Genomic DNA, 15,167 nt, shown 5'->3' with positions numbered 1-15,167 from the left:
ATCATATTGATACTGCTGTCATCAACTGAAGGTATAATATTGTGCAAAAGGATTTTATTGCAGTGGAAGTGTTTGAAAACTAAATTTAATGCCACTTTAATTTGCAGGCTCCAGAGCCACAGAAGTCATCACTCCAAAAAGCGAGAGAGTATTTGCACTTGAGGGTGACAATGTGACACTCTCTTGTAACTACAGCGGTTCTGTTCGTGGAGTTCACTGGTATCGCCAATACGCAGGCTCACCACCACAGTTCCTCATACTGGAAGATTCAGGGGTACCTTTTCAAGCTATTCCCCCCGTTCCAAGAGTAACCATCAATCACAGAAAAGGAGAACGGCATGTGGATCTGGAGATCTCCTCTGCTACAGTATCAGACTCTGCTCTGTATTACTGTGCTCTGCAGCCCACAGTTACAGGAAACCTTATAAGACTGTACAAAAATAGTTTTCATATGCTCAAGCCTTGATAGAAATGACATAAAAAAGACATAGAGCTGCTACTGATACAAGTGGAATTGTCAAGTAGCATTGTTAATGTAAGCTGGCTTTACTTATACACTGCAAAAGTGATCTTCTTAATCAGTATTTTGTCTTGTTTTCTGATACAAATATCTAAATATTTTTAAACCAAGATGCATGAAATTCTTCAGCCCATATTTCATCATAACCAAAAAAGGCAGTGGGAAATGGCTGATCTAGGATCTGTGTGTCTTGAACCAGGCCCTTCACAAGCTCCCGTTCAAGATGCTAACACAGAAACACATCTTCACATGCGTTCTCCCCCAAGAATTGTTAGCAGCGATCGTCCTGAAGGACGTGTACTTCTATGTTTCGATTTTGCCTCGACACAGACCGTTCCTACCTCGAGGGTCGGTCACACCAGTACAAGGTCCTCCCCTTCGGGCTGCCTCTGTCTCCCTGTGTCTTCACGGAGGTCGCGGAGGCTGCACTTGCCCAGCTAAGGGAAATGGACGCTTGCGTTCTCAACTATCTCGACGACTGGCTCATTCTAGTTCACTCTTGAGATTAAGGTTCCTGAGAGGAACAGGAGACTAAATCGTCCTCGGCTACTCCTCATCATCCTTTGGGACCTCTCTGTAGTACTTACAGCCCTGCAGAGAGCACTCTTTGAGCTGCTACAGTCAGTCAAGCTTAAGATCCTGTCTCTCAAAGCACTCCTCATCTATCAAGAGGGTGGAGGACCTGCAGGCATTTTCAGTCAGAAAAACGTGCCTGGAATTTGGACCGGCTGACTCTCATGTAATCCTGAGACCCAGGCCCGGAGATACGCCCAAAGTTCCCACCATTACTTTTTGGGACCAGGTAGTGAACTTGCAGGTGCTGCCCCTGGAGGACGCAGACCCAGGCTGCATAAATGAGGTGAAACGGGAACACTTCCCATAACATCGGCGGAACCAGAAGAATGGCATCTATACTAATATTAGTCCCTGCCTCATCCTTATCCTGAGGTTACAGTAGCCAACCGGATCTGGGCCGTGTCCACATCAGATGGTGGACCTGCACCAAGACCTCATCGCAGCCCTGAACGTCAGCAGAGACCGGGTCTACTAGACAGTCCCGTGTGAAGACATTGTTGATACGACAGGCATTGGCACAGATCCTCAGCAAAGACCACAAGAACCAGACAAGTCCTCTGCTCAGGCCCCTATGGCCAGCTTCATCTCTATTGAAATAATTGCTACCAATCCACAATCTTACTTCTAACTTGTTAATCTTTCTTGCGAGGGTCGGCTCTGGCTTGCTTTGTTGAGGACACTTAATTTAATTTGTGCATTGCTGTACTTTTTTTATTATTGTTATTAATTACTGTTATTGTACAAAGAAAAATTTTGTTAAGCCACATCTCCACATCTTATTAAGCTTAATTTGTGACTGTGAAGCTTTGATCAAGAATAACTTCTTTTTAGCACAGTTCTAGTTTGAAGTGACATCCATCTCTGTCTATATTAGTGCTGTCTTTGAAGAGCAGAGGAATCACCAAACCTGATTTGGGTTACAGACAATTAGGACATAATGAGTGTGTGGAAACACCAGCAGGTGTCTGACATGAACGTTAAAGCTATACATCCAATCTATTTGCAAAAGGGGAAAAACACTTTTGGGGAAAAACACAAAAAAAGTGGTTGCAAATGCACATGAATGAAACAAAAGAAAAATAATCATTACTACAAAAAAATAATCTCTAAAATAATATTTAAGTTAAACAACATAAATAATATTAAAATGTACTTGATTTTGGATCTATAGTATATTATTATTATTATTACAATAAGATTGTGGCACAGAGTTTAAGAGACATACGTTTAGGAATCAATTTCTTGTTTCAATGCAGAACCAACATGTTAGTTATTCATGCCATAATTGTGATGCTTCATATAGGTCTGTAAGCGTTTGTTTATTTTTATAGTTATTTTTTAATACTTATAGCACAAATACTATATTGTGTTTCAGCAGAAATGTTTCAAGGGAGATTTTTAACATCTTTTGTTCAAACACCATTACATCATGTTATTGACATGAAAGCATAACTCTGACCTGAATTACAGTGGAAGTCCTGAAATTCTCCATGTTCTGTAAATATCCCAGATCTAGACCAGTTCCTCCTTTACATGTATGAACATGTTGCAAAGCTGAAAAGTAAAAAATAATAAATTAAGCAACGAGGATCTGGACTTTCTCAATGCTTCAGTAACAGACTCTGCTCTGTACTACATGCACTCTGAAGACCTCAGTGAATAGAAATGCAAAGGCACTGTACAAATATTATAATTTGGTGTTCATTTATGAATGTTGGTTTAAATAACTACTGATGGTGTCTAGGATAAATTTAATTAAAAAAACAGTATATAAATGAAAATCAGAATGTTTGTGGTTTGACATTTTATATCAATCAGTTTAACTATTTTTAAAGTAACAGTGTTAAATTCACATTGTTCAGCTCTCTACAGAACATTCTAATTGAAGAAAAACATCTTATTGAATCGGTCACTTCCAAGTTTAACATTCAATAATCCAAGCCAATTTTTAATTTTAATATTGAACCCTCAGATGATGAGATGTGTGGGTGGAGCTTTGAGAAAGATTCAAGAGAAATTGTCATTTCTCAATATCCATTGGGGTTTTACAGTGCATTCATGATGTTCCTGTGCTCTCTGCTTCTGCTGACAGTAATACAGGGTATGTAAGAGACCGGTTTAAATATAAATATATTTAGAACTATAGAAATGTAATGTACCTGTTATTGTCAAATGTCTTTTTTTGTGAATCACCATGCAGTTTTCCACGACTTTTCATACTTTACAATTATCATTCTTTTTTGATGAATATGTTCTACACATTTTGCAGATTAATGTTTTGCACAGACAATAACACCACTGCAGGGCAGAACACAAGTTACTGAGGGGGAAACAGTCATTCTCTCATGCAAATGCAATGGCATTGTACAGAGTGTAATTTGGTATCGACAATATCCTGGATCAGGACTGGGATTTTGAGTGTCGTCGAATGAATGGTGTTGAAAATAAATCACTTTCAAATAGTTTCTATCTTCTTCATCTTCTGATCAGTTGCTTTTACTATACAGATTATTATTTTAGTGCATGAACTCAGAAATGTTTGGTCCAAAATGAAAATGACATTTAATTTACATTTGCCATATCCCACACCAGTTTTAATATGTAAATGAAATGCATATTTTAATGCTTTATAAGTTGCAAAATAAAAATGAAAATGTATTACTCAAACGAAGATGTATTTTTTAACATGTCCAAGCAAAACGTTCTAGCAAAATTATCATTTAAATTTTATTTTTCTTAAATGCAATTGTTTATTAAAATCAAGCGTAGCGTTAGTTCTGGCAGGTCATGTTAGTCAAGCTCGCATCAGCTGACCCTCAGCTGATCCACATCTACCAATAGGAATACGACGCCTATCACCGTATACATATATAAGCTCCTTCAGTATTATCAGCAGCTATAGCGTTTCTCAGGAGCTAATTACCCTCCTCCATCCCCAGCTCCTCCTCTCACCCAGTCAGGATTTGACATTCTGATTCCCCTTGAATCAGAATAATTATCGAATAATGTTGTACTTTAAAATCTTGAATTAAATATATTTGCAAATTTTCATGTTGGTTCTGTTCTGTTTACCCCAAGGGGGATTATTGCTGCTCTCCCTGCTCTTATCCATGCTAGGCTGCATGGATGCGCAGGGAGTTCTCGCCCAGAACGGAACCATACCGCCAATCCAAACTGTATGCTAATTGTCAATCATATTTGACGGTAGTGGTCCTGACAGAAATACAGTGATAGGCCTAAATGTAGTGAAATGCCTTGTGGATTTCAAAATGCATTCTGAGCCAAAACATGTCCATACTCTACTACTTCAACATAGCTTTGTTGAAAAGGGTAGCAAAATTGTGATTTAAATGTCTTATTTGTGATTCACTCACAATAAAGATGTTTAAAAATTGAATTTTCATTAAAGGGTTAGTTCACCCAAAAATGAAAATTCTGTCAGTAGTAAATTCTCCTTCATAGGCTGCAAGGTAATTGCATCCGGCCCAGAAAAGTTAGTAAAGACATCGTTAAAATATTCCAAGTGACTACAGTGGCTCAAGTTCAACTTTAAGTTTATAAAGCGCCGAAAATACTCTTTTACCTGTCAATCAACGCATCAAGATTGCACGCCATTGTCGTCAACAAGAAAACGTGTTACATGTCCACACACACATCTGCGTTTTTTCTCAAGGTCGCTGCTTACAAGAACTTACTCGAATTAGTGTAGCCTAAATGATGTTCATCGCAATGTGAGGCTGTCACACCGTCCAGTAAAATGGAGAATGTCATTAAACATTCCCAGTTACATCCTAAACTTTGAGGGCAAATATGAAAGACATGCATGCAAGCAATTCTAAGATCAGCACAATATTGTCATTTTTTTTATATTTTACTCAAGAAAAAATGCATTAGATTGTGACATTCTGTTAGACCTACGAGAAAAACACATTGGTCCGTGTAATACATGAGTTACATTTACTTTGGAAAAATTACATTAGTTAAATTTAATACAGTAAGTTTGACTTTCAAGGAAAATGACATCTGGTCAATGTAATACATTTAAGTTTAATTTTCTAGAAAATTACATTAGGTCAATGTAATACAGTTCAGTTTGATTTTAAGGAAAATTACATTAGGTCAATGTAATACAGTTCAGTTTGATTTTAAGGAAAATTACATTAGGTCAATGTAATTGTGATAATTCTAAAAGAAATAGTTTGATTACATCCAACAGACATGATTACATACAGCTTTATTAATGTAATAATTGTATGTGGAAATTTGCCACATGATTAATATACATTCAACTGATGAGGTATTTTTTTTAGTGTGTTGCAGTGATCTCGTGTTAGTGACAGGTTGATCCCGCCCTCACTCCGAAGTCATGAAGAGACAAGCGATGTCAATGTAAAAGGTATAGGGGAAGTTATATTTTGATTAAAGATTACAAGGACACATGAATTTAAAATAAAAATAAGAAGAAGAAGAAGAAGAAGAAGAATGTGCCCAGATTAATTATTTATTTATTTATTTTTGCTTTCAAACTTAACAAAAATGAGGCATATTTTACATAAATTTGCAAGCCTGGCATTTTCAGAAAATCTGAATGTTATAGAATTATAGCCCCATTTTTAAAATATTATTCTCAGTTAATTAAACCGTATTTGTTTCAAACTTTTACTGACACTGACACACAGATAACGTTACATCTCTGAATGTTTTGACTGATAGACTGTGAGTTTTGGGTGGAGCTTTGAAGGATCTCACAAATATCTCACAATTCTGTCTGCAGTTTTCATTCGTGGTTCAAGATGATGCTCCTGTGCTCTCTGCTTGTGCTTTCAGTAACTCAATGTAAGTGACAAAGTACTACTGTAAGTAGCTTTGTTTAAAGCTGAACTAGTAATACATTTAATGTTATGTAAGTTCATAGTAATTAATTAACATTATTTCAAAATTTGCTATTTGATTTACATTTTCTGAATATCTTCATCTTGTTATTCTTCCTAACTGAATGTTTTCTATTCTATGCAGATACATTTGCGCAGTCAATAAGAACATTGCAGAATAATGTGCATGTAACTGAGGGGAAGCCGGTCACTCTCTCATGTGAATATAATGGCAGTGCAGACAGTCTGCATTGGTATCGACAGTATCCTAGATCCAAGCCTGAATTTGTGCTCCTCGTCCTGGAGTCATCCTCAAAACATGTAACATATGCAAATCCCCGAATCCCTGGAATGGATGGACAAATGAGTATGAGTGAAAAACGTGTGGATCTGGAGATCTCCTCTGCTACAGTATCAGACTCTGCTCTGTATTACTGCGCCCTGGAGCCCACAGTGACAGGAAACGCATCATCACTGCACAAAAACCTAAAGAAAGAGAAAGAACAAAATATCTGTCTTTTATCTCATGTTTGTTTGCAGATTGAGCAGATTAAATTGATTGAACTGATTAGAATTGACTAAATGCAAGTAGCCTATACTTTTCATAAACAAGACATTATTTAAAAATAGCTTTATAAATAATGTAAAAATATTTTAACAAACATATTTTATAATAAATACGATCACATCAGTGCTCTTATACAGTACATGGTAAAATGATATGAGTTTGTGGGCAAGTTTTTAGGTTGAAATTTAAAATGTAAATTTTTTGATAAAACAAATGCAAGGAAAATATTCTGTGCTGTAACTGGTCACCATTTTATTTAGTCTCTCTTCCTTTTTAATCTCTTTTACAACATTTTACATTTATTTTTCTATAAAAAGAAAGATGGCAAAAGTTTATTTTGCAATAGGCTATAAGAGAACAAAATTGTGGATTTGGTCGTCCAGTGAAGTAACTCTGTTCTTTGTGCCCGACAACTTTGTAATTATTTTGTAAACATAATTTATATTCCTTTTCCAAACCCCCAAACAAAAACATGCACTCTTCAAGTTCCACAAGGTTTTTTTTTTTCAGCAATGCCATAAAACAAAAACAAAAAAACAATTGGATTCCTCAAAAAATCTTTCAGTGAACAGTTCTTAAAAAATATATATTTGTGTCAAGAATATATATATATATATATATATATATATATATATATATATAAACATTTCAGTTTGTATCTTTTTTTAAAGAAAGCTCCAATAACTTAAAAATGAATGTTTTTACAAATTAATTTTGTTACATTTTTCCCACTATCTAACAACTAAAAATCTATAAATCTTGAGAACAGCTTTAAGATGGATGCATGTGAGAACCTTTATAGTGACAGTCTTTTTAGAGGGTAAAAATACTGATACTGCAAGTCCTCTGTGATTCATAAATGTGTGTGTTTTCATCCAGAAGAGGGTGTTCTTCTCATTTCTTTAGTCCTCATGTACACAAAGAGCTCAAGACTCATCATAGAAGATCAAATCTTGCCACAGGGTGGAGCTCCAGACTTAAATCACAGTGTTCCAGTGAAGAAAAGACACATCTGAGTTTGTCATTTCATTCCATCATGCTGCTCTGTGCACTTATACTATTATCAGTACTAGCAAGTGAGATTCATTTATTTTATTTATCACCACATCTTTTGATTTAAACATGTTAATATTACATTTATCTCATCACAATAGTGAATTTAGTATGTTTTTTCTTTTCTTCAGGAGACTCTCTTGGTGATCTAATAACTTCTCATGGTCCTGGAAAAGAAGCTCAAGATGGTAACAGTGTTACTCTCTCCTGTAACTACAGTGGTGCTGTTTACAATCTACTGTGGTATCGCCAGTATCAGAGATCCAAACCAGAACTCCTTCTCTCCATCACTGAATCTGGAGATTCAGTTAAAGCAGATCCATCAGCCCACTGGGTTTCAGCTGAAGTTGACAAACACAGAAAGATCATGGAACTGGAAATCAGCCCTGCTAAAGTAACAGACTCTGCACAGTATTATTGTGCCCTGCAGCCCACAGTGACTGGAAACCCTTTTCCTCAGTACATAATCTTCCTGCAGATTAGCCATGCTTTTCATTGATGCTTAAAAAGCACATGTATTGGTCTTGATTGATAAATCCAAAAAGTTTTAGTGCCAGCAAGTCCACCTCAACTGCATATGTCCATCAGTCTCCATAATAACAAACGTGTGTATCTGGAGATCTCCTCTGCTGCTGTATCAGACTCAGTGTTCTGTGCTCTGGACCCCACAGTGACAGGAAAGCATGCAACACTGAAACACATTTTCTCCTGTGGTGTGACATGCCAAACTCAATCTAAAAGAATTTGTTCAACATGGTCTAATCCTTATTAATTTGTATTTTTATTATACATGCTGTTTTTTAATACCTCAAATGTGGTGCTACAAGGAATATTTGTTCAAAATGTTCATTAAAAATAGTGAAAAAAGATATGATGACCACTCAGATTAAGCCAGGAGCAGGCCTTAGTTCAATTAGGACATTTAAATAGCTTTTATAAACATGCCTTAGAAAAAAAACAAAAAAGTAATTATTTTGCGGGTACGATTCAAACACATATTTGAGAGAGAAATGTCTCCACCGTTTAATGTTTTCAGCTGAAGTTTAAGAAAGTATAACAGTCTTTGGCTTTTCTTTGACACACGCTGCCAGAGACTTTGAACATGAACTGGTTTAAGCATAAAGACTCCATTACAGAAGTAAATCATATTGCCAGAAGGCGGAGCTTAATATCATGATGTAGAAGCATTTTCATCTGAAGGAGGTTGTCAGAACTCAAAGGCATCCAGTCTGAATGGTAGTCTTTCAAATTCTTCAGATATCTGCAATCATGATTATTTTCACTCTCCTCAATTTGTTTTGGACGTTTATTGGTAAGATAAATATTACGTATTTACTGCTACTTTCTACGGTTTATAACTGTTTGATTGATCTAACCAGGCATTTATTCTTCATTATAGGCCACACAGAGGCAGATGCAATAAAACCCTTGTTAGGGGATGAAAATAAACTTGTTGGTGACACTGTTACACTGTCCTGCAGTTACAAAGACTATACGGGTACTGTACAGAATTTACAATGGTACAGACAATATCCCAGATCCAAACCGGAGTTCCTCCTTTACATCTTGCAACATGGAGCTATGGGTGATAGACCAGACAGATTTTCTGCTGAAGTTCATCAAGATATTAAACGTGTGGATCTGAAGATCTCCTCTGCTGTACAGGGAGATTATGCCATGTATTACTGTGCCCTGAAGCCCACAGTGACAGGAAATCTAACAGCATCATACAAAAACCTCCCATGCCATCATTCAAGATGAAGCTCTAAACACTTGCTTCATCTGGTCTTAAATGTCAATGCATCATCACAGTCTCTCCTTTTGCTGAAACAATAAACACATACATTCATATAGTCAAAGGTTCACATCTACCATATGACTGAAATTGTACAGAAAACAGTTTTGCCAGGAGGTGGCGCTGTATGACTTAAAGTGAGACAGAAGAGACGCTGTTGTTTCATTTTGTGAGTTTTTCCAAAAGTATAATCCTGCAATGAGTTTTATCTTACATGCAGATTAATTCTCTGTCTTTCTGATGATCAAGGATGTGTGTGTGTCTGACTCTGCTGTGTATTACTGCGCTCTGAAGCCCACTGTGACAAAACTGAAGTCAAACCACATACAAAAACTCATGAGCTGAATCTCAGCCAAAACAGTTTAACATCCTCTTCAGATCATGAACTAGTGCTTTTGAGGGATCAATTTATTCACAAAATTCTATAATAAATAGTGTAAATGTTAACACAGAGAGGGAGTCAGGAGATGAGCGGTGAGTCAAGTCCAGCATGACTAACTCCTGTTTCTCATTGCAGTAATTGGCACGGAGAGACCGGATGTAAGGCCACTGACTATATGGGAAAGGGGGAGAGAGACTACGGCAAACTAGTGTGTGGTGTCAGTATTGCGGAGGATAAAAAAACAGAGAACTATTGTTTGAGTGAAACGCAAGTGTGGTTTTTGTTGATTTATTAAAGAGTGCTCAATAAAAAAATATACAAGTTAAAAAATGTGGCTGCGATTAGTTATAACAACTTAAAATTTGTTGAGATAACTTAAATATCCAACTTAACTAAACTTAACTAAACTTAATATTTTAAGTCAAGCATGAACACATACTTTTTAAAGTTGAAACAATGTTGGATTTTAAGTTGTGATAAATAATCACAGCAATTTTTTTTACAAGAGTGCTCAATAAAAGAATATACGAGTTCGCCACAGCCGACCCTGTCTTCTTCTTCCTTACAATGAATCTCATCACAAACGTATTCCAAAATCACACATAAACACATTAATAGCACAGAGAAAACAAGAGAAAACACTGATGAGTGTGATTGGCTTTTTCTTCTGTTCCCCATGTGTGAAATATAGACATGATGTTGCTCAGAGAGGAGGGACTCAGAGTTCACAGATCTGACATGATCTCATCGTGTCTGAAAGAGACTGAGGACGAAACGATTCAGTCTGACTCTTCTCACAGTGAACACTTGAACAATGGATCTTTCTTCAGTTATTCTGTTCTGTGCTTCAGCTGGTATGTGTTTCTTTAATTGATTGATTAATTGATTGACTGTTTACAAAGAAATCTTTCAATAAAAGTAACACATTTCTCTTCTGTTTCAGCTGCTGTCTTTGGAAATACCATCAAATCAGACAAAACAGATGTTGGTGCTGATGAGGGACAAACTGTGAAGTTGTCCTGTAGTTATTCCCCCACTGGGGGTGTAGATTATCTCTTCTGGTATCGTCAGAATGGAAGATCAAAACCTGAATTTCTTGTATCAACCCACAGTGCTGCAAAAGAGCCTGATGTGTCTGATTCAAGACTCTCTGTAAAAATAACAAAAAAGGAACAAACCCATGTGGATCTGGAGATCTCCTCTGCTACAGTGTCAGACTCTGCTGTGTATTACTGTGCTCTGAGGCCCACAGTCACAGGAAACACAGAAACACTGTACAAAAACCTTTCCTTATTTAATCCATTGAGAACAAGCAATAGACACCGAGACAGAGACTAAAGGAGAATCTGTAAACATGCAACTAATAAGTAGAGCAATAACTGGATGAAAATTAATAAACTGATAAAAAGCTTATGAATAAATGTAAAATTGCAGATAGAAAGATAAAATATCTAAATTAATGACATTCAAAAGTGAATGAAGCATCTTAACATTGATAATTACATTAAATCTATTCACATTTAAATGTATTCAAAAGTAGCCTTTATATTTCAATCCATTATCAAATGTAACAGATTGTCAATGTGCCACAAGGTGTCAGTGTTCTCAGATCCTCAGGAACTGCAGCATAAAGAACAGAATTCATATTCATTAATATTACAAGAAAAGAGCCTGAAAAGCACAGACAAATTTTTTTGTGTATTTTTTTCATAATCAGTACTATTAAACATACTATTAAAAGGTTCAAAGCTTTGGTTTTACCCTCAGAGATCAGGAAGTGTCTGAATGTCTTGATAAGTGAACAGCAGAAAGCATCAGTAACACACAGTAAGAGCACAGAGCACTGAGAGCTTTAACACACAACTGATCTGATCATATTCACCATGAACAAATACATGCTGCTGGTTTTCATTATGGTGTCAGGTGTGTCATTTATGTTTACTTGTTTACTCTTTTAAAACATTATCTGTTATTTTATTGATTTTCCTTCAAAACAACATACACTTGTACTGATATGTTTAACTTAAGACAAAATGAGTTAATATTATGCTTAATGTTTGCAGATGTGACGGCTGTGGATAAAATTGAGCCAAACCGAGGGACCGATATCATCAAAACAGAAGGAGAGTCTGTAACGCTGAGCTGCTCGTATGATTCAGACAGTGAATATGTACGTCTGTACTGGTACAGACAATATCCCAAAGGACAGCCTCAATATTTATTACGTGAAGGAGCTCAATCAAGCATTATAAGGCACAGCTCTGATCCTCGATTTCAGTCAAGTACTTTTCACATATTCACTGAACTCATTATTAGTAGTGTGTCTGTGTCAGATTCAGCTCTTTATAAGAGTTGAGACCCAGTGATACAAAACATTAAAATAGTTGTACAAAAACTAATTGTGAAATGGAATTGTGAAAACCAAATCAAAACCTCAATGTGAGATAATAATTGCAAACACCTGCGTGAGGTTGAGGTTGGTGAATTTTTTTAATAAAAGGAATAAAAGAGCAAACAAAGCTTTTCAAAAACTTGCAAATGTGTTAAAATAAGCTAGGTGTTGAACACTTCAGCTGTGTAAAAAACCTAAAAAGGGCAATGGCTTCCCAGTACACTTCATGCACAGATACTGGATTTGAAGGAGAATCAGTATCATTAGAGGGTTCATACAGCACAGATTTAACACAACCGAGCTTCTTCAAGTAAATCCAGAGAGTAAATGAACTTCTGAAACACCCTTACAAGGGACAAACATGGACCTGAAGAAAATGGCACGAGTTTCAAGAGAGTTTTCACTGTGAAGTGTTATCAAATTCAGCTCCATCGACAATCAACAAATTTGGTAATGATACATTGTCAAACAGTAATACTATTTTGATATGAAAAAAATAGAATAACAAGGATTATTTGTGTTGGAAATTGCAATAAATAAACATGTTACAACTACTTTATATTCATTTTCTTTATATATTTTTTTTCTTTTTTCTTTTTTTTACATTTTACTATATTCAATAAAAAGTTACAAAATAACATTTTCATTTTCAGTTGTTGTCTTTGGAAATGTCATCAAACAAGTCATTTTTGAGGACGAGGGTTCAGACGTTCAAAATCAAAAAGCAGAAACAGATTGATTTTTCTTTTAATTATGAGGCCTGAATTTGTGTGGCAATGTGAAAGATTTACATTACTTTTAGTTATACATAAAATCCATATGAACTATAAAACATCTCAAATGATTCTGAAATAGGCCTACACAGTAGTGGCCAAAAGTGATATCTGGAGGGGATATATATTTTTTAATAATCCTACAAGTTTGATTAAACCATCAAAATATGAGGAAAATATTTTATATATTTTAAAGATGAAGGAAGAACAGCTACAGGTGTTATTTTACTATTATGCAAAAAAGTTTGTTGGTTTTCTCTTGTTTTTGCATGTGTTCATAATTTATTTGTATGACAGCCTGGCCAATAATTATGTCCGCACAAATTGGCATTTGACATATCATTGTGTTATCACAAACAAAACCACTCACTCCAAGCACAACTATGCAATATGCTCACAAAATCTTTAACAATTTTTTAATAATATTTGAATAGAGAGTGAAGATATCTGGACATCACTTTTGGCCACTAGTGCAGCCAGGTACATATGCCACATGGCAGTTTTCTCACACATTCACATAAAGATACTGCTGTTTCAAATCTTAAAAAGAGAAGATATAGTCATTCTACAATATTCACTGGCTGATAGTTGGACTTTATTGTGGCACTTATTGAGTAGACTTTTTTTGAACGTTAATGTTTTTTGCAGAAATACTCCCATTACATACACTCTATGCACTATCATGGTCATCACTATCATGTTTACACACATTCAAACAGCGGAACTCCATCAAGACAGTTTAATTCACATTCTTCTCATGTTGTGTGTTATATACAAAATTCTGTAATATATAAACAGCAGCAGGAAGTTCAGTGAGGAGGAAGTTCCTGTGTGTGTTTCTGTGTGATCTTCAGTGACTTACAGCTCAGAGAACTGAGAGCCTCAACAGAGAACTGAGCTGATCTGATTCAACATGGACAGATGCCTCATACTTATTCTCATTGTGGGAACAGGTACATTAATTATCAAATAATTAATGAAATTGTGTACATAAATATTTACTTTGTTTTTAATTCTCAAACCCTAAAGGCAAAATTTATTTTACTTTAGTAATTTGTATTCCTGTAAAACATGATTTGAAATGTGTTTGCAAAAGTATTTTGTCAATTTTGCTTTCACAAATCAAAAACATTGTTTTTAATTGTTGACAGGTTTGGTGACTGGAGACAACATTGAGCCAGATAAAGGGACAGAAAAAAACTCTAAAGAAACAGAAACTGTCAAGCTGAGCTGCTCATATAGTGCAAGTAGTGATTATGTTCTGCTTTACTGGTACAGACAGTATCCAAACAAAGAACCGCAATATTTATTACTCAAAGGTGCTCGATCCCGGAGTGATAAACACACCACTGATGATCGGTTTCAGTCGACTGCATCACAAGCATCCACTGAACTCACTATTACTGCTGTACGTCTGTCAGATTCAGCTCTCTATTATTGTGCTCTGAGAGTTGGAGCCCAGTGATACAAAACATGAAACCTGTCGTACAAAAACCTGAAGCTCTTTTCACTTTGAACGAATCTAGTGAAAACCACAATCAAAACCCCAATCTAATGTAATAAAATATGTGGTAACACCTGTGTGAGGTTGAATTAGGCCTGTTATAAAACGTCAAAGAAACAACAAAATGTTCAGGATATCACGTTTCATGAGGTTCCTTTCAGTGCACATCTTAATTTCTACTTCTTTAATTACTACTACATTTCAATCATTATCATTATGACTAAGGAGATTACTTTGACAAAACTTTTAGTTAACATTTGGTTTACATAAACAATACTATTATTGGTTATTCTTGACCATTAAATGTCTCACACTGAAAAACTAACAGACCATTGTCTTGTTCGAATATAATTCAAACTTCTCCGCAGCAAAACCACATGTGTTTTCTACATTCATATGTGACCATACTTAAAAAAAAAAAAATTAAAATAAAATTAATATATACATATTTTTTACTACAGTTCAAAAGTTAAAAAAGGTAAAAACTTTAAAAGTCAAACAGGAGCTGCCATCACTTTGTTTTTTTAATCTACAAAAACAATGTAATTTCAGAAGTTGGCCACAGTGTGGCATAATCTGTGATGTTGGTGGTAAATATTAATTTAAGCTTCCACTGTTTGTGTGTAACGTCTGCAAACATTTGTGCACTGGAATATTAGACAGTTATAATCTATGTTAATCTGGATGAGGAATTTATTTTCAATGGCTGCAGTTCTCGGCATGTAACAACTGT

This window comes from Leuciscus leuciscus (genome assembly GCF_965113295.1).
Source record: "Leuciscus leuciscus genome assembly, chromosome: 6".
Classification (NCBI taxonomy): Eukaryota; Metazoa; Chordata; class Actinopteri; order Cypriniformes; family Leuciscidae; genus Leuciscus; species Leuciscus leuciscus.
This window is presented reverse-complemented; position numbering follows the sequence as displayed.